The sequence below is a fragment of the Mixophyes fleayi genome, chromosome 3 (assembly GCF_038048845.1).
Source record: "Mixophyes fleayi isolate aMixFle1 chromosome 3, aMixFle1.hap1, whole genome shotgun sequence".
NCBI classification, from domain to species: Eukaryota; Metazoa; Chordata; class Amphibia; order Anura; family Limnodynastidae; genus Mixophyes; species Mixophyes fleayi.
Window position 1 is genome coordinate 139,906,548 of NC_134404.1, and position 23,279 is coordinate 139,929,826.

The 23,279-nt window shown below is 38.2% G+C and overlaps 1 protein-coding gene across 2 annotated transcripts in view; it reads left to right on the forward strand.

Moving 5' to 3' along the window:
* Window positions 1-23,279, forward strand: part of DLGAP2 (DLG associated protein 2) — a 953,423-nt gene that overhangs the window by 460,994 nt on the left and 469,150 nt on the right. The window contains exon 1 of one of the 2 annotated variants that reach the window (XM_075202471.1): window positions 13,533-14,026. The exons of the other annotated variant lie outside the window; for it this stretch is intronic. The gene's annotated coding sequence lies outside the window, so the exon portion shown is untranslated. Of the gene's footprint in view, window positions 1-13,532; window positions 14,027-23,279 lie in introns of those variants that run through there. 2 annotated transcript variants of the gene reach the window in all.

Genomic DNA, 23,279 nt, shown 5'->3' on the forward strand with positions numbered 1-23,279 from the left:
CACTGCTGCTGCTGTGGGTGAATCTTCATTCCAGAAGCAGACCAAGAAGAAGACTACTAGTAGTTTACAACAATTGACTGTTAAACAATTGTTTGCAAGAGGAAACATATATGAAAGCTGTCACCCAGTCACAAAACGGATCACAGACGCCATGGCAACTATGCTAGTATTAGAACTGCGTCCAATACCCACTACTAATGCATCTGGTTTTAAACAATTACTTGAGGTGTCTCCGTTACCAAATTCCATCACGGCACCATTTTACTAGAAAAGCTATTCCTCACCTCTACCAGAAGGTTCATATAAATGTAATTATTGGGCTACAAAATACAATTCTACCAACTGTACACTTAACCACAGATATGTGGACAAGCGGAACTGGGCAAACTAAAGATTATATGACTGTGACAGCTCACCTGGTTGGTGATTCGCCTTCACCAGCAGGAACAGCAGCAGCATGTACCCAAGTAAGTCACATTTTTCAAAGGCAGGCTACACTATGTATCACCAGCTTCACTAAGAGGCATACAGCTGACAATCTGTTTAAAAAAACTAAGGGATGTCATTGCAACATGGCTTATCCTCTTGGACTCTCCTCAGGATATGTCATTTCTAATAACGTCACCAATATTGTGAGAGCATTACAGCTAGGTGATATACATCACATTCCCTGTTTTGCTGACACTGTAAACTTGCTGGGGCAGGGACGTGCAGGAGATGCTGTCTGTGGCCCATAAAATATCTGGACATTTCCAGAATTTGGCAACAGCATGTAGGAGATTGCAACAAGTACAAGAGCAATTTAATTTGCCCTGTCACCAATTGAAGGTGGTGACAAAGTGGAATTCCACCCTGTATATTCTTCTGCGGATGAAGGAATAGCGAAAACCATCCACGCTTACTCCACAAGCCATGATATTGGAAAAGGAGATGTATTTTACTCATGCGCAGTGGAGAATACTTTCCGTGTTGTGCAAGGTGTTGAAACCATTCGAAGTAGTCACCTGTGAAGTGAGTTCAGACACTGCTAGCCTGAGTCAAGTGATTCCCTAATTAGACTTTTGGAAAAGCAGCTGAAGGATGAGATTAAACAAAGAAATTACGCTCAGTTTGTTGGACTTGTAGCTCAAGTACTTTATTCGCTTCTCCAGGATCCAAGAGTTATCAAAATCTTGAAATCGGATCACTACATTTTGGCGACTGTGCTTGATCCTCAGTTTAAGAGCTATGTCTTTTCTTTGTTTCCAACTGACCCAGATCTCAAGAGATGAAAGGAGCTCCTGGTCAGCAAGATGACAACTCAAGTGTTATGTGACAGGATGGCATCTCCTCCTTCACAAGAGACCCAGGGATGATGCAGAGGACTCAGCACAACATTTTGACAACGTGACACCTCTGCCGTAACTTCACCTGATCCTATTATCAACATCCAAAGGATGGTGGAGGATTATTTTCACGACAGCATAGAAATAGACACATCAAACAGTCCCTTTACATACTGGGAGGGTAAAAAGGGAGTTTGGAAACCCATGTACCAACTCGATTTGCACTGCCTAAGCTTCCCACCCTCCAGTGTGTACTCGGAAAGAGTTTTCAGCACAGCCTGGAACCTTGTCAGCGATTGGCGTAAGAGGCTACTTCCTCAAAATGTGGAAAAGATAATGTTTTCACGAGGAAGGCCTTTCCTGCCAATTACATCAAAATACTGAGACCTCTGTAATGGTGGATTCCAGTGGTGATGAATTAATAATGTGGGAGGATGATGTACAATCTGAGGAAGGGGAGGATGAGGCTGAGGATGATGACAGCATCCTGCCACAGTAGAGTTCATTAACAGCACTGTTACCATAGGTGCCTTAAGTCCATTGTTAGCTTGTTTTGTGGGGGCCCAAACAAACCAAGCACATTAGCCTCAAAAGTGACACTCCTTGTCGCTGAAGTGCTTGGTTTGTTAAAGTGTGCATGTCCTTTTTAAGATCCAACATAAGGATGGGTGGGAGGGCCCAAGGACAATTCCATCTTGCACCATTTTTCCTTTCAACTACAACTGTGGGCCAATGTTACCTACATGTGCTATATACTGTTGTGTGCTTTGCAAAAATCTTAGACACCCATTGATGATGAACATGACTCGGCACAACATTTTGACATCTGGTTTTGTCTACTGTAAAAGAATTGACCAGAATTAGTGACACCTCTGCTGTAACTTCACCTGATCCTACTATCAACTATCAACATCCAAAGAATGGTGGAGGATTATTTTAATTTTTTTTGAATGGTATAAAGACAACAGTTTTATTAACAAAGAACAACGTTGCTTGCAAAAGTAATGTAAGCATGGATGTCTAAATAGACGTGCATATGTATTACCTTTCACTTTGCCACTTTGCTGCTGTTTCATCAGTATTGCATAAAGTGTTTTTGATCTGCACTTTACGTCAAAGGTACCTAACTATATTATAATTTATTGTGAACTGGGGCTGATTCGAAGCTCATTGATGAACTTGGTTTTTGCTGTGAATTACAATGGCTCCTATTAGTGCATTGTCTGGCACCCTGGATTGGTCTGGGTCTGATAAAAGCACGCATCCATTGGGGGAACTCAGCGCTCGTCGCTATTTATTAGCTGTAGAATTACCACAGTTATCCAAGGAACGGGTGGAGCGATCAAATGAACCATAACTGATTTCATAATCCAAGGACAATTCCATCTTGCACCACTTTTCTTTACTGACACTGCTAGATGTGCTAAGAACTGCCGTGTGTTTGAGTCATTGCTCTGTCACTTAGCATCCAGCCAAGTCGCTGCACTCTTTGAAAGTGTACGAAAATAATATTTTGACCTGTGAGGTGAGTGTTATTGAGTGAGTGTTATTGAGGTTAATTATAATGTAGGGGGGGAAAAAGCAAAAACATGTGATTTTGGCAAAAAAAAATAGGGATTTTATAAAAAAAATATCGGGATCCAAAACCAAATCACGCAAGGACAGTTTTGCCAAAACCCAAACCAAAACACGATGCTAATCCATATCCAAAACCAAATCCAGAACACGGGGGTCAGTGAACATCTCTACCTTTTTTAACCATAGGTACCTAGCAGTTACATGGTTTACGTGCCTGTGCATAGCAGACAGTGGAACCACTGAGTTTCCTTTCACTGCCGGAAGCCTGAATAGAGTGTTACAGTGCTTGTATGACAAGATTTTGTCGCTTATTGTAACTGCTATGTGGATTCAATTAGAATCTGTAAGAGCTTCTATTCTCATGAGCACACAAGTGCTCACTTGCTACTAGCCTTAGGGGGGTATTCAATTGTTAGCGAGATCCCCGGAAAACGAGCGCTCTAAAAATATTACCGTTAATACGGTAATATGCGCGTAATTACCGTTAATACGGTAATATGCGCGTAATTACCGTTAATACGGTAATTTACTCGCTGAATTTCATCTCGCAGCTCCCTGAGCTGCGAGCTGAAATCTAGCGAGTAAATTACCGTATTAACGGTAATTAAGCGCATATTACCATATTAACGGTAATATTTTTTGAGCGCTCGTTTTTCGGCGGTCACGCCGAACAATTGAATACGCCCCTTAGAATTATGACAAAATATTCAACAGCAATGTAAATATCTAGAGTGTGCATACCTAGCCAAGAGGTAAATCCATGTACCCAAAGTTCTAGAATGCCAAGAGAAAGGCAGCAACACTAATGTAAAAATAGTAATAATAATAATAATTTATTCATCCATAGCAGTGAGAAATGTTTTTTTCTTATTATTTTTTTTCTGCAAACAACAAATTCTTAACTGCTAACATCATATGTATTTCACATTTCATTTTGACATTTCTTTCATAGTAATGCATCCCAAAGTTTAAGGTTGTATTTCTTAATTGTACAGTTACATTTGCTGTAACTCAACTAAGTATAATTGGTTGATCAATCATTGTATTGTGTAGTGCTCTGCTACCCCATGGGATTTACACTGCAAATGAATGGTCTATTTTTGAAATGGTTAGTGGATGAGATTCCTAAAAGTTAAAACGTGTTTTGGAATTCAGCTGACTTTGGACTATAGTTTTACGTTTATTACAGTATGTACTTACTATGGTTTATTATGCTTGCTTGTAAAATGAGCATTGCTGCACAAATAATAAATAGTTTAGATACTGTTAATTGAGAAACAGTCTGATACTCACTAAGGATTTCCATAGAGACCCTGACCAATTAAAGTTTCAACTACTGACACTGCAACATTGCTGAACTAACTGATCCACTTTATCTTGTTTCAACTAAAGCTTACTAGGCCTATACATTTATTATGAAGGGATAACAAACATTTTTTAGCAACATGTATCACAGCGATAGAAAATCAGTTGTCGCCACAAATTATCAAGAAAATATCGCCAGAGGAGCTGATGAATTTCTATGGCGATAACCCTTGAAAAATAGGGTTTTTATCAACATAATAAACGGAGCCCTTCTTATGGCTAACTGGAAACTATAAGATACAATCAGCATCTGAAGACATTAGTATATGTAAATACAGATAATGTGGAGGTTATGGTACAAATCCTACTTAGAAATATTTTGAGAGCAGTGGTGGTCGCTGGAACTCACTATGATGAGAAATGACCTGTGGATGGCTCCAGGTTAACAGTACTAAGTCATGGCATGAAATACTGTATCTCACATTCTCCTGTAGCACATATCTAATGATGTTGTTACAGTAAAGAATTCACCTTTCCCTGCAGATAGTGAAAATCACATTAGGCCATATTCCGGATTTGTTCAGATAACAAGGAGGAGTAGTAAAGACAATTTAGTGCGTGAGCATAAGGAATAAATGCGAATGTGTGGATGTTAAAGCAGATATTTGTACTGATTATTAAAATAAATAAAATAGCAAACAAAATTAAATACTTCTTTGAAAAATAGCAAGTATACATAAGTATACATAAACACGTACAGTGCACACATATAGCAGCATTGTGGTAGGTACACTGGCTGCTGTCTAAATTAGCCCTAGTGTGTCTGTGTCTGTCAGTGTGTGTGTTAGGGAATTTAGACTGTATGCCATAGTTGCCTACTCTCCCGGAATGTCTGGGAGTCCTTCCGGGACCTTTCCGCACAGGGCCATCTTAACAACATTATGGGCCCCTGGGCAAAGCAGTGCACCGGGGCCCCGATATAGATATAGATAGATATATATAGATATACAAGTTAACCCGTGCATAATACTCATGCATTCTAGTCAAATCAAGATACTTAAGGTCTTAAAAAGGTTCTTGTCATGCATTTGGGCCTAGCCCAGGCCTCCTCAGGGGAAGATCGTTACTTCCCGACGCAAGCGCCCTTTTAATGTGTGTTCATGAGGTAAAATTACCTCACGAAAATGAGTTTGACCCCTCAACTCGTAAATTTAGCCTTTACTACCCCTCCCACGGGGGGAAGGGGGAATGATGGAAGTTAACTGACTTGACTATTCTAATTTTTTTGTCAAATAATGTCAGTATACCAAATTTCAGGTCAATTGGATGAGCCCATTCTGAGAAAATAGTTTTTTCCACACACACACACACGCACACACTAACGCACGCCTCTACACATGTGTGTTCATGAGGTAAAATTACCTCACGAAAATGAGTTTGAGCCCTACCAAATTTCAGCCCTTTTTGAATTTTTTTTCCCACACACACTAAGAATTTAGTAGGTCAGTGTATAACTCTGCCCAGCAGGTGGCGCTGCAACTTGTTTTTTTTTTCCACACACACACAGACAGACAGACGCCACTAAGCATTTATATATTAGATAGAGATACAGATATAGATATAGATAGATGTACTTGCTCAGTGACCCTTGAAGGTTTTTTTTGCAGGTTTTTTTTTTTTTAGGATTATTTATTCTAATTAAGAGCCCTGCCTATGGGGCCCCATTGTCTGTGGGGCCCCCGGGCACCTGCCCATCGTGCCCAATGGAAAAGATGGCCCTGCTCCCGCATCCTAGTCACTTCCTTAGTGAAGTGGATAGGGGCGGGGTTTATCGCCTCGCTTCACAGGGGCATGTCCACATGTTCGTGTCATTGTGGCCCCATCCCCATCTGCAATAGGCTCAAATACCACCAAAAAAACCTCTAAATCCCAAAACACTTTTTTATTGGAAAATTGAAGATAAATGTAAGGAAATGTTAACAGACTTTAGAGTACATTTATCAGCATTTTACAACCAATGTACTTTCTGCTTCCACCACTGTTAGAGAATGTTTGTTCCGTACACACTTTAACCATGTGCTGTCAGTTTGTTCACATAGTGACAAAACAGCCTTCCTAGTGAAATTCTAATTTACTGACATAGCAATACAAGAAAAAATCATTACATTTACACTGAATGCAAGCTCTGCAACCTTGCCTAAAGGACGAAAAACATTTATAACAGAGGAATATTTTGTAGCAAATTATGAGGAAGACTGAATAACCACTGCACAGGGTCTGCGACCCCGTAGAAACAAATATATAACCAAAACAAAATAGCAGCGGAATTCTAGATCCTCCAATGAACTGGAAATGCAATGTGGATAAAATTAAAAAACATAATTCTATGACTATCTGCCTTACAAGTATACAGAGGAAGTTCTCCGATTTTAGACTGTACTATCTACGAGACGATGTTTCTCTATTCCATTCTACTATGGCCAACTGAGATATAAAATCAACGGACCGTCTCTGTACCTTGGCTATTTACTTAATATCGCACATATATTGTGTGACTGTATGGAGTCTAACTGAACGAGCTCTAATCAAGTTATAGGATCATTTCAACCTAAACCACCATATTTGGAGACATTATTCAATTAGATTTAAATCATTATAGGTGCACCTAACATTGACACTCCCCTTGGATGGATATTGGCTGGTTGTATATGCATACATAGTAATAACTATGTTTTAATATGTACTTTGTTTTAATAAATGTTTTTTAATTTTATCCACATTGCATTTCCAGTTCATTGGAGGATCTAGAATTCCGCTGCTATTTTGTTTAGGACGAAAAACATTTATACAATTTAGACTTTTGCACTTGTATGTTCTGGTTGTCGGCGAACAAACAATGTTGATGCTGGTGACGTGACAGTCCATAGACAGGGCTCCAGCAGTGGTTTACAATTGCAGCAGTGAAAGGACAGTTTGTTTCAGTAACAGCTAGTATGGATTTTAGAATTTGCATAATTCATATTACTTCCCTACTTTTCCATGGAGAGGAGAAAGAAGATGCTTATACATTTAATCTGTATGACTACTTTAAAAGTGACATCATATAACTTCTGATGGTTTATTAAACTATGAAACATTTAACCCTAAAATAAGACACAGGCTGTCATATTGTGCATATACACATAAGAAATATATGAATATATAGTCTGTATCACGTTGTTTTTACATATTTATTGAAATTACGACTGCTTACGCCTGGGGAGGCGGTACAGCAGAGGGAAGGGGCAGACAGAAACAGTGTAGTCACATAATTGATGGTCAGTTACACATGGTCACAATCTTGCAGGTGCTGGAGGACTAGTGCAGATATACTCGTACACGATGATGATGATGATTCCACTTCTGATTTGCTGTTTGCGGTTTGACCTCAAGATGATAGTACTTAACCCATTGGCAACAGTAGAATTTAATTCATTAGCATCACATTACATTCAATTTCCTTCTATTCTCCATACTTAATATTCATGTCCACAGTGTCGGACTGGGGCATGAAGGGCCCACCAGGGGAATGCAACGGTAGGGGCCCATAAAAAAGTGTGTGTGTGTGACACAGTGCACTGCTGAGGGGGCGTGGCCAGACACCTGAAAAATCACATATTATACTTTTATGCATAATAATTTGCCCAGGTATCACCATGTTGCATCTTGCCACTTCTGAGTTCTCTATCCTCTGAGAGTGTGTATGTTATCCTATTCTAAGAATCTATTTGTGTGGCCAGTAAATACAGTATTGAGCTCTTGATAAAGTACATCTTAGTGGTTATATATGTGGCCAGTCCTTCGTACCTAAAGACATGTCTCTTTTCCTCCCACACTCTAAAAACATAATAGTAGGTTAATTGGCTGCTATCAAAATTGACCCGTGTATGTGTGTGTTTTAAGGAGTTTAGACTGCAAACTCCAATGGGGAAGGGACTAATGTGAGTGAGTTCTCTGTACAGCTCTGCGGACCACTGGTCTAATATGTATAAAGATAGTGTTGCACGTATACAAATATTGCCCCTCTTGTGTCTTCCACATTGCCCCCTTACATCTCTCACATTGTTGTTCCCCTCCATATCTTGGGGTGAGTCAGCATTGCCTCCTAGTGGCAGCGCTTAGCCTTCTACAGGCGCTAGACCACCCTCTATCCCTATGCTGTGCTCTCCTACCTGTTCTTGCATCTGCTGCTGGTTTCTTCAAGTCAGCTGCTGCTTGGCCAGATCTAGGAGTGTTGGGGTCCTGTTTGGAAAAGAGATAGCTATTATTCAACTCCTAGAAAGTAGAGCAATAATAATCAACATTTATTTATATAGTGCCAGCAAATTCCGTAGCACTTTACAATTGGGAACAAACACAGTAATAAAACAATACAGGGTAATACAGACAGAGGTAAGAAGGCTCTGCCCGCTATGACTATACACTAGACCAACCTAACCCCAACCAGCTCAACATTAAATTAATAGCACTCACGTTTAATAATTAAGCGCCTTTCACCCCAAAATTAAATAGTGTTTACATTTATGAATGTAAACACCTCCTTCCTACAAACCAGTCCCAACATTAAAATCATTCACTTCTAATATGTGCATATACTGCCCCCCCCCAAGCCCCAACATTAAATTAATAGGATTCCCATTTAATACGTAGACCTCCTACACACACACCAGCCCTGAAATTATTAGCATAAATAAAAAGACCCATTTCTCCCTAACAGTCCCATATTTTTTACAGACTGGGCACAATAAAAATATCAACCCCCCTATTTTTTTTTATATCTTGGGCGCCAGAACAGTCTCATCAACCTCGTCCTCTATATTTTTTTTATAGATTTGCCTACAGTATATCAAGTTTAAAAAAAATAATTATAAACTGGGAGCCAGAATAGTCATCTAACCCCCCCCCCCCCTGTAGATTTTATAGATTTGGTAGCTGGATTTTTAAGACAACCTCACCCCCCTTGATGGGATTTTGATGAATTTATGTATTTTTATGCTCTAAAGAGAAAACTACATATATGAAAACTATAGTTTACTTACAGTCTCCACTTTTTCTTCTTCTTTCTCTTCTTTGCTGACACTGCCTGAGCTGAAAAATCAGTCGCACCGCTGTCTCTGCAGCTCTGTCAGGTGACTCCCAGAGAAAGTGGATCCGCTCCGATAACCTTCCCCCCTTGAACAGGAACAGGAATCGTGGGGTCTGTAGGAGCTGCATGTGATCTGAGCTCCGATTGGAGGAGCTCATCACATGATGTTAGTGAGTGCTGGGGCTGTGCTGACTGTGCATGCACCACCCCAGCTGTATCATCGGCAGTGATAGTCATTGGTTTGGGGGACCTGGGTAGCAGTCCCTCCCCGCTACATTAAGGAGCAGAGCATTTAGGTGTTGGGCCCACTGGTCATTTTTCCGGTACTCCGGTGGGCCAGTTCGACACTGCATGTCCATACATACTTCTGTAGAAAAGATGATTCCCATTTACTTTTATTGGGTTGAACAATGTGCAGGTGATGTATTTCATTTTATTGTTTTTGTCTTTTGTATTGTTTTTATATGGTAAATGTGACTTTGCTTTTTATTAGTAAAACATTGTCTGTTTTGCTTCTAAACACATTACCCTATTTGATCACAACATAATAATGTATTAATACTTGTTTTAAGTGAATTATCAAGTTGTGTCAAATAAGGTAATGTCACTTCTGCATTGAGTACTAAAACAGGCCTACATACACTCACTGGGCATAAGTAGTATTCCTTTTGAGTTGTTCACATAGCGTGATACATCTGATGGTACATACGCATGCAAGTACTCTTTTCCTTGTGTACATCTTTTTCTATGTGCACCAAAGGCACATACATCCACCTTTAAGTGAACATCTATATCATGTTCAGAGGAAGTTAGAAATGCTTAGATCTGTAAAGTTCTACCCTTATAACTTCCAATGAAAATAGTGGTACTTTTTATCTATTGCTGGTCCCATGAATTAAGATCTATTACATTTTGTAATCAAATTTGTGTATGGCGAATGGAAGAAATGAATACAACAATTGTGCCATGAATAGCCCCCTCTAGCTACTCCCTGATTTAATATCTTGTAATATATTCACACAGTCAAACAATATATCACCTCTAATTTGTCAGGAAACCTCTCCTGACCCCCTTTATCTGTCACAAACTGCACTCGTGGCTTGGAAGCTTACTGTAAGGGAACACTCAGGATTTCAGCCTAAACCTCTCTCTTACCTACCTCTTAGGCTACAAATTTAGCTGGTCCCTTTCCCAACACAGAACACACTTCCACACTTCTCAACTGCCACCAGCTATGTATAAGGCACTTAGCAAACCTATGACTTAATCACCCAATTGTTCACACTCTGTGCTTTGGTAGACAAACAGTTAACCCTTCACACACAGCCAAGCAATCTATCTCTTCTAAACAGGCAGCAAATTATTTTAGAGCAATAAGGACATCACTATTAAAATTTTAGATTCAATATACAAAAAGTACAATGCTTACAGGTTATAAAAACAATTAATAAACAATTGACATACATACACAAGTAAAACGGTTTAAAATAAAGGGATTAAATTCAGAGTATAACTTACAGATAAGTGGTATATTCTGTGCCAACACAGATTTTTAAGTAAAATCAAATAGGACGAAATTTACAGGGACAGTGTATATGCTTATATGGGGACAGAAATGTCCCTTGGATGTCACCTAGGGTTTGTTCAAAATTATTACTAAGTTTTGACCTGTCTTAACTTTTCTCAGATATATCCCAGAAGCATAACTCCCACGTCAATAAACTGGTCATAATCTGCCGCATATTTATATGCCAAACATGATGGAATTATAACAATATGACATACCTTTCTGAAAAGAAATGTGACTACAGCTCACCCTGGTACCGCTAGTACCTGTAATTCACAACCCTGGTGTGGTTTCTGCCCCTCAGTGTGGAGTGCCACATGGATTTCCCCAGAATATGAAGACATTTTCTTTGAAGTTCATATTTCTATATACCTGCATAGAGAGCCTTCATGTGTTGCCTTTGTCTACATAAGATACAGTAAATCAATATGTGGTCTCCTTGTGTAAGACCACAAGCTGTGGACGGCTCCCTCCCGTCTGTCCAAAGTCTCGTTAGGTGTCAAAAAACTCTCCTATGTCAGGATGCCGCTCTCCTCATGGGCCTTTAAAGTTGCTCAACATTCCCTGAAAGTTTTCCTGTTATCTTTTAACATAGAAGAGAGCAGAAGCACCAGGTAAACCCACCAGACCCACCGACAATTTAACAATGGATTTATTTGATATAATATATGTACACTGCAGTTATGATTAGGCCTCTTTACCCACAATTATGTTATTGGTTAATCCTTATAACTGTAATTCCTCTCTGTTCACTACAAATTGGTGGAAAGGGATTGTTTGTGGAAGTTGATTACAGTGTCATTATTCAGCATAAAAATTATGCAGATCGAATTTTGGTGTACTGTGTAGGGAAAAAAATAGTGTTTTATATTGAATTTTCCAAATTGATCAGCTGAGACACTTATTCTTATCATGATACAGAAAGTGTGACTTTTGACGATCTTACATATAACTGACAACCACCAGTACAATTTTGTTGATTTTGAGACTTGCTACAACCCAGAAACTAGAGCAGATGTGTGGTTCTACTAAATCGGGGAATAAAAGAAGAAACGGAACAAACAGAAACTTTTTGGATTCTTACTTGGCCAAATTAATGTCGAGAACTAGAATAGGTGACTTTGATCCCATGTTTGAAGGTATAACTGCATTTTATCATTATGGGGTATATTTACTAAACCGCGGTTTTAGAAAAAGTGGAGATGTTGCCTGTAGCAACCAATCAGATTCTAATTATCATTTATTTGTTACATTCTACAAAATGACAGCTAGAATCTGATTGGTTGCTATAGGCAACATCTCCACTTTTTCAAACCCACAGTTTAGTAAATATACCTCTTAGTCTGTGAAGAAAGAGACTCTATTCCATTTCTGGTAAGAAAATAAAAGTGGTGCTTGCAAAAACTGTGTAATGTTATCGTCAAAATTGTTTTCAAATTTCCCGCTGCCCAGCTGACGCAATAATAACTTACTAATGTTCAAGTGACGTCACTATTTATTCACTGCCATGAAAGTGGAAGTGTTACTCATAAAAGCTGTGAATTGTGATCAGCAAAGCTGTTCTCAATTTCCCATTGCCTACCTGAAATGATCATTAATTCACTGACTTCAGTCGGACAATGGGAGATTTGAAACTGCTGTTCAAGTAAAAGCGGCATGGCTCTTGCGAGTTAAAGTTGTGCCCATATAATTTGCAAGTGACAAAAAAAATGTGTGGTTTCATTAATTAAAAAAAATACTGACCTGTTTGTACTGTATTACAACAGCCTAGGTACTAAAACCTATCCTTAATTTAACCAATACAACAAATACTTTCTTTTCTTCAATGGGTTATGTTTTAGAATTAGTCTCCTCTTTCCTTCTACCATCTCTAGTTTGTCATTCCTGGATCAATCCGTGACACAACAATGTGAGTACATCCTTTTAGAGTACACTATTTTGCCATGAACTGGTAGAGTGAGCAGTATAATTACTTTGAATACTCCCCGTTAAGTTGTGATATTTTGGCACTTCAATTGTTTTACCATTTATTTTATAATGACAGACATGTTGATTACACATGCTCTGCTGTTCCTTTGTCAGGTGGATGGTTTCTTAAATACTGTGGTGACCATTTTATAAATGAACAGGCTGCAGAATAGCATTTTTCCAGGTGGTGTTTCTGAGTATATGCGTATGTGGTGTAATAGTCTTCGTATGAATTTTTGTTACAGCGCAACTTTTATCATTTGCATTTCTATAAAAAAAAAAAGTTGGATTTATTTTGATATGAAATTACATGATTTGTACCTTTTACCTCTATTCTTAATTGACTAAAAATGTACGCTTTGAAATGAAGAACATCTCTTTTGTTGCGTCAGCGATTTACAGAAGTTTCAACAGCTTTTTTCACACCTTAGCACCATTGTAAAAGACAGTCTGAATATTCAGTGTTCATACTGCAGAATCCTCTGCTTTAGCAGCCTTGTAAATGTTCTTGCAAGATTCATGTTATCGCAGCAGCCAAAGATTCTTGAGATTGATGGGACCCTATCATCCACCCAGCCCACTTCATTATAAAGAGCTGTGTCGTCAGTGACAGTGACGTTTTAAAGGAAATTGCCCATTTATGGCCACTCAGGCAAATGATATCATCACAATAGGTTCTCCTGTCTAAATGTGGATCATTTCTGAAATGAAATTACAGACTCTTATCTGGAAAACAAGAGACAGAGGCACCTGGTTTATGTAATTAGTATCCTGGGAAATAACATCATCCTATAATGAATGCATAAATCCTATTTTGTAAGTCTGTTGCAGCAGCAAGCAGTCATTCTGCTACAGAACAAACCCCACATCCACAAGGAGCAAGGCTCCACATCGTGTTTTCTGTTGTACTTGAATATATAGGACATGTATTGCAATCCTATGCTTTGCACAGTGCTGCAGTGTACTTGTTTTGCAGTGCTGCTTAAGAGCTACAGAACATCTGTGAATTACTGGCTTCTTGGATACATAATTTGAAATCTCCGGCCTTCATGTTTTTCTACAATCATTGTGTTCTTGGGGGAGAATGTGCAAATTCTTGTTCACAGACCAGTTCAATCTTGGTTTTGGAAGCCACTAGCAATACAGTAGTCTTTTAAGGTAAGATGAAGATGACTAATTCTTACTTTTCTAACCATCCCTCTGTAATCCTGAGTATGTTGCTGTTGAGGATTCATTTGCCTTAAGCTAGTTTATGTGTCAGATATTCCATTCGCTTCACTTTGCCTGGTGTGTAACTACATAGACTGCATACTGAAACTACCTATCTGTAGATGAAGAAGATCCTCACCTTGCTTTCAGTATAGCTTTGCACAAATACAGCTACAGCAAACTGATGTATAACATTAATTCAGTGTGCATACAGTGTGTTCATTGCTGATGCTTACAGAATGTTATTCAAGTTAAGCATTTTCTTGTAGCTTTTTTTGTTATCATTATATACAATAGCTGTATTGCCTGAACAACAGATAGTATATGGGGGTTATTTATTTAGTGTTCAATAGGGTCTGCAGAAAAAGAAGGGGTGTTTTATTCCAAGAATCAAACAGAGAGAGATGAGCGGCGTGTTTGCCGAAAAAGACCAAAGTGATCACAGGCATCTATTAACCCCACTAAAGAAGGCAGCGACTGTAGAAAGCTACTTTAATGCTATGCTGAAGGGACAGACTAGAATGTATTGTTATGCAAATAAGACATCTGTAAGTCTTAGAGACACGAGTGCTGCCCAAAAGCCTTGTCCAGACCAGACAGAGCATTTTGCAGTGGGTTGTGCTTTAATACATGCATTTCTTAGAGATATGATTTAGAAACAACCCACTTCCCACTTGGGATAAGGGCAATGTCCAAATGACAGGATTGCTGAAGTGTTCAAGTCATTAATTGAAAACTAGCCCTGGTAACAGGAAACTATACAATGAGAATAGGGTCAGAGGTCTCTGGAAATCAGTCTACCTTAACACTTCCAGTCCCTATAGTAATGGATGTGTTGGCCACATATTTGAATAGACAGAAATTTGGAAAGCATTCTTGGCTTAACAAACAACACTTATTTATTTGATAAATGGATAAATCTGCATCTTTTCTTCTTAAACTGCTTATCTGCCATATGCCCAGCAATCCACGTGAACAAAAAAATCACCCATAACTTGTAAGACAGAGCTAATCTTTCATTGTCGTCATCCCTGCTTCTATTTTAGGCAGCTAGCTTCCTGAAATACCATTGTATATTTATTGTCTTTTTTTTACTGAGTCAGAAAACATTGTATAACTGTAGTGGCTATGCAATAATCAATTTATAACACATTACTTTAGTCCTTTACAATTTTTAACATATTGCTTACTATTTGACAACAAGCTATGTAACACAATTCTGTATGCAGTTTCCAGGTGTTGAATTAAACTGTAAGGTCTTCAATTCAAGTCTTATGTTTAATATATTATTTATATCCTGCTAACAATATTCCCTCATGTGGATTACCTTTTTCAAATGACATATGTTGAACACAAAATAATGACATGGTGATATGCTTTAATTACTTATTGAAAATGAATTAAATGTGTATGTTTTCTCGCTTTTATTATATAGGCATGTATAAAACATAATACAAATTAACAAATGTGGAAAGAAGGCAATAGAACAAATAAGGCAGTAATCTTATTTGGCAATTAAGTTTATATAATGTTCTGTATTTATTAATGATGTTAGCTATTTTTCGTTCCAAATGTTTTCAATTGGTGTCATTGATTGCAATTATATCCCTCATATTGTCCTTTTCTTTCCCAGCCTAACACAAAGGCTGTGGGGTAATGGATTGCGGGCCCTCGCTCAAGGTGTGAGGCAGGTTGCCTGACAAAGCAGAAAGCAAATGCAGTGCACATGGTGTGAGGCAATTCACTTATACTCTTAGCTTAATGTTCATATGGCAGAATTTTATATTCATGATATGAATCCAGTTGTATTTGTGCTGGCCTTGGTCTAGATTATGGATCACACTGTGTTTTCCAGGAAGTTCAGTGTGTTAGCAGTCTTTAATCCCCTACATTGCAATTTCTATTGTAATGTGTAGAAACTACAAGAAACAGCACTTTTGCTAACATTTAATATCTGTCTTTATTTTAAACAGTGTTTACTACAAATCAGAAATAGGCAACCTGTAGCTCACAGACTCTTGTGGAACTAAAAAGTCCACCATGCACAGCCAGCTTCCTGGCGGGATATGCTGAGACTTTTGGTTCCACATCAGCTCATGTGCTACAGGTGTCCTAATCCTGCTTTTTACCAAAATGCTCAACACTCTTCAATTGCCCCCCCCAACAGGCCAAATGGTTTAAATATAAAGTAAATTTTCCTACAGAACATGAGCACTATTGTATGAATACTCAAAAATGTCTGTGGGGTACTTGAGGATATGGTTGTAGACTGAGGCTGTCTGTCTTCACTCTTTCCTTATGTCCCTCTTCTTAATGTAAATGTATACCTATACTGTTGTGCCAATAACAATATCACTAACATATTATTTTCTTACTTAACTATATACATACAAACAACATATTGATGATATAATTGAATATGTATATATATATATATATATATATATATATATATATATATTTAATAAAATGGATGAAAGTGGTAACCAATATTTTCTGTACACCAATATTGGTTGAGTTGCAATTGAATAATTATTTTAGCAAATAACATGTAGATAAGTTTAATCCATTTATTATAGTTAATATAAAATATAATGTGGGGAAAAGGCTAATGTCTCCAACTTATTAATTACATTGGGTTCGGTCTCATTCTATTGGCAATCACCTGAGTTAGTTTCCAGTGTTATTCATGTAGTGCTCGCACCTTGCTATTGAAGCTATTGAAGAATAATGTTCATGACATTATCCTGTTATCTCAACATTCATACATAAAAGTAAACCTACTGCTGTATGATAAAAGGGCCGATGGATCTCCTCCTCCTTTGAAGTGTCAAGCAACAATTTGAATGCTAGACTACAGGGGTAGTGGACAAATATTAGGCTGGGTGTGAGACAAATGCAGGTAGCCCACTGAACCAGCCCAAGGTAGTCCACAATGAGACCAGTCCTGGGGGCAGATGTCCCAACAGCCCAGCCAGCCCCTGCTAGACAGATTACAAAATAAGCCTACTGGCTGTTTAATATATAGTCCATATATAGTCCATGTAAGAAATGTTGTGGTTGAGGTACATTGCATCAAACATTGCATCATTTCTTTTTAAATGACACAAAGATTAATTTAGTAAATGAGTGTGTTGTAACCCATATTAACCAATCAGATATTTGTTACATTAGTCTAACTTGATTGCTGTGAGGTTAGAACACTTCAGAAACAGGTGTTAAAATTGTATACAAAACACATACAAAACCAAACTTTACTATCTACTACTATGAAACAACTGCTTCTTGTAGAAGAAAATGTACCTGGATATTTGAAGCTCATAACAATAGATAAACTTGCTTGGATAGATCTCATTAGAGTTTGCTCAATGGCATTGTTTCACTGGAACATAACAAAGGTTCATGCTGGCGTAGGAACTTAAAATGAATATATTAAATATAGCAAATATATTTTATACACAATAGCATATAATATTGTGAGTCTTTAAGTATATTTTGGGGCAATCAAAGGACCATTTAACCCCCAAAATTGATTTTTTTTTCAGATATAAGCTATGAAAGTCACACTTAGGCCCTGATTTAAAGTAGGACGCGAGGGCATTTGTGCATTGTAATTTTGCATGTCATGTAAAAGATTTTTGCACAAAGAATGTGCACAACAAGAGCCAATATTTTGAACTATAACACTTGCGTCCCCTTGTACGTTGATAGGTAAATCAGGGACGTTTAAGTGCAAGTGCATTACAGTGAGGACGAGGAGATTCGTACATTTTGAGCTGTGCATATATTTGGCTTAAGAGTTATGTTTTAATGTACACAAAGTAGTTTTGAGTTCTACTAGCGTTTTATGCATACAAGCCTTAACTTGCGCATTGATAACGTCTGGTATTGGTTGAAATGTAAATGCAACTCTGCATAAATGTGTATGGTTTAAATAGTGTGCTTAAGATAAAATTAAGTCACTTTTCTTATGAATTCATTCTATCAAACTTGTGCGTCTTAACTTCTTAATTTATCCACAAGTATAAATTCACACTTTAACAGAATAAGAATGATTTACATATGGAACCTTTGGCATCTAGGTATGTGGCAATCCAACTTTTTGTTTGCTCCAACCCTCTTTAGATCTTCACCATAAAATGAGTGGCTTTTTTTTATATTGATTGCACCATACGGATCTCTATGCCTCTGGGATTTTACCATAAATCATTCTTTTGAGATGTTGATTTTCTTTCAAGTGTATTTATAGATTTAAAGTCAAGAAATCTTCACTGGTCAGAAAGCTTAAGAACTTGGAATTGCTTCACGGTAAATGCAGGATTGTGATGGATGAGCCGCAGTAAATGAATGTGGAGTGTTTTTGCTTATGCATAAGTAATACAGTATTAGTAATATTCTTTGTTGTTTTCTTGCTAAACCTAACATTGACATTTATTGAAGACAGTCTTCTAATTTCCATGGTATTATGTGGTTGTTACTGTATTTTCTTAATTTCAAAGCGTACGCATTGTTGTTGGATGGTTTCCTATGTGCTTTCTGAATTAAACTCAATCCATCTGTGCTCCATGCTACAAAATATATTACTTCTCCATTTATTCTCCTTATACTTATAATATGGACTCTTGGACGCTTATAGTGTGGATAGATGATCAATTATCCCCACAACCTATTCATAAAAAATCTCAGTTGTCTTGGCGATAAGAGTTAACCTTCCGCTTCACCGGACCAGCATTTGTAGATGTGCACGTGTGACCCGGCTAGCCAGATCAGGCATGTGTAGTGTACTGAAATCCATTTCTCAGCTCTGCTTCATGGACTAAATAAACTGTTAAATGTTTTAAAACAGTTGAAAAATAGACAAAAATAAAAACATATTTCAACAACTTTTAACATTGAAAAATTGCCTTATTCAAATAATAAATAATGTTTTCAATTATTTTCTTCTGTTATCGTCATCCTGAGATGGCAATAACAGAATTAGCTAGGTACAGGTAGCCCTGCAATGCTTGTTGAATAGACTGACCCTTTCGTGTATAGGGCAAAGCCCTATGGCCAGTGAAACCACACATTTTTGCAGGATATAGGGCTTTTTGCCCTTTAACAAATAGACTCTCATGTGTTTTACAGTGCATTGATGAGAACAAGACGTAACATATTTATAGATCATTTACCTGAACTATTTATAAATTCCTTTCACCTCCTGTACCTGATAAGTTGAATCAATCAAGAAGCAGCCACTAAGCAGGTCCTTAAAAGTTTTTAATAGTTCTTATTTTTTTAAGAGTCTTGGGTCCCCATAACAATCACATAAACTGATATGGCTGTAGTTACGTCCATGTCCATCACACACATTACTGCTATCCCTTTCCTCACCTTCAGCCATTTCTGTTGACAAAAGCAGCTCTAAGTGGAATATGATTTTATTAGAACAACAACAATGTGAATAAGCACGTTGATGACAGAATCAAGTGATATGACCAAGGAATGATAAGCTCAAGAGGCCGGAGTTATTATTGTGGAAAAATACATATGCATGTCTAGCCAATAAATACTGTCCAAAAGATGCTAAAATATTGTCCAAAATACTTAAGTGCTTGAATGAGAAACTATTTCCAATGTAAGGTCAGCAGTTCAAGGGAGTCTATTTATTATGCGATTTTCTTACTTAAAACTCCCCCGCATTTTTAACTATCTTATTGATTTATTACTAGGGGATTGCAGCAGATATCTATGATATCTGCTGTGGTCCCACTGTTATAATAAGCAATAGCAGTTGCAATAGGTTTCTATGGGGATTGATATTTTTTGTGATTTAACAAGTTCTGAAAATCAAAGAACTTGTGCCCGATAGACAGCAAATGAAGCCTATGGGGAGAGGATTGTAGTAGAGGGATCTTTGAATCCTTCACAGCATTAACCTGCTCTCCCCTCTGGTTACTATCGCAAAGGTGGCCACTTTGCGATAGTGACCATAGGGTAGAGAGGAGGTAAACTGTAGTGTTCGCTGGGACAAACTTTTCTCATGACTGCTGTTCCAGCAGTACACTTTTAATAAATGATCAAAAAATGTAATTCCTTATCATTGCGATAAGGAATGAAAATGATTGTGCCATAAAACGTGTTATTGTTAAATATAACTCTTAGGGGGGAATTCAATTTCCTCCCGAAGTACCGCTGTGTTAAACGTATTACCGTTGCAGGGAGCTGCAAGCAAAAAGCCGTTGTTACAACTACTGTAATAACGGTATGTACACACACTATTACCGTAATAACGGTAATAGTGCCGCAGTCCGCGTTACTTTTTCAAGTTACGCGGCCAATTGAATTCCCCCTTAGAGACATCTCTTACCACAGTCATGCATTTATGGTACAGCATTTCTACTTTTTACGGTGGCACGATTCAGGTATTCTATGCGGAACAATTTTGTGCATGTCACACATTATATTATTTAATGTATGTTCTGAGCATGCATTTTACAAAAAATGCCAAATGTCATGTGGGATAAAGTTTTTCCCTTTCCAACATACAGTCAGAAATGCTTATTTTACTAGTGAAAAGAGAGAAAAAACCAGTGTAATCTTAAAACTATCTTACATTTTGTCAAGAGCCTTTTTAGTCATATTCCACTTAGTTCTCAGCAGCTTCATAGTCAATGACATAAACGTAATCTCAGCCCACATCCTCAAAAGCACATATTAAATATGTGCAGTTTTGTTGTGTAATTGAGGCTCTGAGCAGTAATCTGTTGCAATGATGGGCAACTTGTAACACTTCAAGGGCTGCAAGTGCAGTTCTCTCACCTTCAAAAAGACCACACATTACCTTTAATCATAGTAATAAGTTATCACAAATACATTTAATTACGCCCCCACTTGCCACAAAATACCCACACATGCCGCTCAGGCCTTCCTCTTGCCACGAAATGCTCCTACATGTACTCCAAAACTCTCTTCAGGAGTGAGTGGGCGCTCATTGGCGCATAAAGCAGACATAAGTCATAGTTGAGACGGATGGTAAAGGAGTTATGGGCTGCAGGTGAAGGCTGGGTGGGCCCTAAGGCCCGCCTCTTGCCTACCACTGATTTAAAGGAACATCTTTGATATTTGTAAACTTAGCAAGCACAACACCATTATATTGCTAATAAACATAAAACTACTTATTCCTTCTCTTTTATTAGTGTCACTTTTAGCTTTATGTCACGTCTGCACATAGTAGTAGTGATTATCAAATTGTATAGGGCTGGGCCATCGATCTTTTGGGAACAGACCTGAGCTTTTATCAATATCATTGCATAAAGACGTAAATCTGTGCAGCACTTTTTATATAAAAAGACATTCATACATTCATTTAAAAATGATGTACACTAATATATAATATATTACATCTAAAGTTTTTGCCGACATTATAAGGTTCACCCTTAGGAGGGAATTCAATTGCTGGCGATGCAGCGCGTGGACATTGCGCTACGCACATTGTCAGCAATTGCCATACAAATCATTGCTCATTTTTCCTCACATCTCTATGGGGTGCGAGGCAAAATGAGCAGAGATTTTACAGAAATCCCCTCCGCAAAGTGTCTCACTGACGTTCCGGAGACACATTTATTAAAGCCAAGCAGCAGGGAGAATACTGGCTGGCTGCAGTGTCGGAGTATTTTTGACATTTTTTTATATCCCCTTCTGTCGTTTGTATCCACAAATTCCGCAAAATAAACCCTTGAGATGAAGCAAGGAATTGAATGGAGTTGAAAACAAATTATCCTATGGTCATCATAATTCTTGCAATGGCTTCTTCTATGCCTCATAGTATTCTCATTTTGCATGTCTCTTGCGCTCTTTCAGTATTACTGTGTCAGACAGTCTGTAGAACCAAAATGCCACTCTCACCATATTGAAGACACTTACAAGCAGAAATATATAAAAATATGTGAATATACAGTCAATAACCGTTTTGGTGTTCTAGAATGCTGGTTCTTTATTTTGTTAATAAACCTTGAAACAAAATTAACTATGCAGGGTATGCACTTAATGATGTTTTAGATCTACCTTTGTTGAGATAACCTATGTTGCGTTCAACAGTCCCTGACTGCACTGTCAATGCACGTAACAATGAGCAATAACCATACGCACTGTGGGCGGAGCTTATGTAGAATTGGAAGTGTGTCTGTTTTTTGCATGCCCATTTGTGTACTACATGCATATGAATATGCCTTATACAGATTTGGTTATTTGTACACTTATGACTTCTTACAACCAGAGAGAGGGAATGGAGGAGGGAGACGGTGAGAAAGCGTAGGCTGAGCACAGTAAAGACGTGATCAGGTAACTGCGACCTGTCAGGAGGCGTATCTGTTACAGGTGCTGTAGAGCTGGAGCAATGATGGTGATAATAACCAGCAGCACCAGCTAGCCACTTGCTTGTAATTGGCTGTTTGCCTCTTGAATCCTCCCACTGATAGTACCTAATTCATTAATGTGGTTGTCACAACCTCTAAGCTGGAAAGCTGAGGCAGTAGCTGGGATTAAATCAGGAGTGGTAATAAATGAAGTAATAAGAATAGACCTCAATGGCAGGACTAGACAATACTGGTTCTGGGGTAAGGGTACTACACCAGAGCACACAGGTAATACTTACAGTAAGTGGACACTGCCACTTCTGGCGTTGTACACAAGATCACACAGATAATTGTTGCAGTAAATAGACAGTGCAAGGTCTAAGGTCGTTCACAAGTACTACTTGCAAATAAACTGTGCAATAGCAAGACAGGAGTCAGTTGACTTGAGTCCTGAAATAAACCGTGTTCAGGGGTGGGGTACGTATTATCAGTGCTGAAAAATTTGACAGCCTTTACTCCTACAAAAAAAATCTGATAGAATAGAGACTCACCTGAAAACTGAAGCTCCAGATCTCAGATGGAAGCAGCATGCTGACAGGTAGTCATTCCAAAGACACAGGACTCCAGCACTTCAGGTTGATGTCAGCGCGACTTTGATCAATGTTAATTTAAAGCGGCAATGTCTGGACCCCGCAGGTTAAGTGTTTAAAAACTTAGGCCGCGGGGTCCAGACATTGTGTCTTCAGAATGACTGCCTGTCAGCTTCCATCGGAGATCTGAAGCTTTGGTTTTCAGGTAAGTCTCTATATATTTTATTCATTTTTGTGACAAGTCGGAATTAGGTTGTCGGATTTTTCATCATCTGT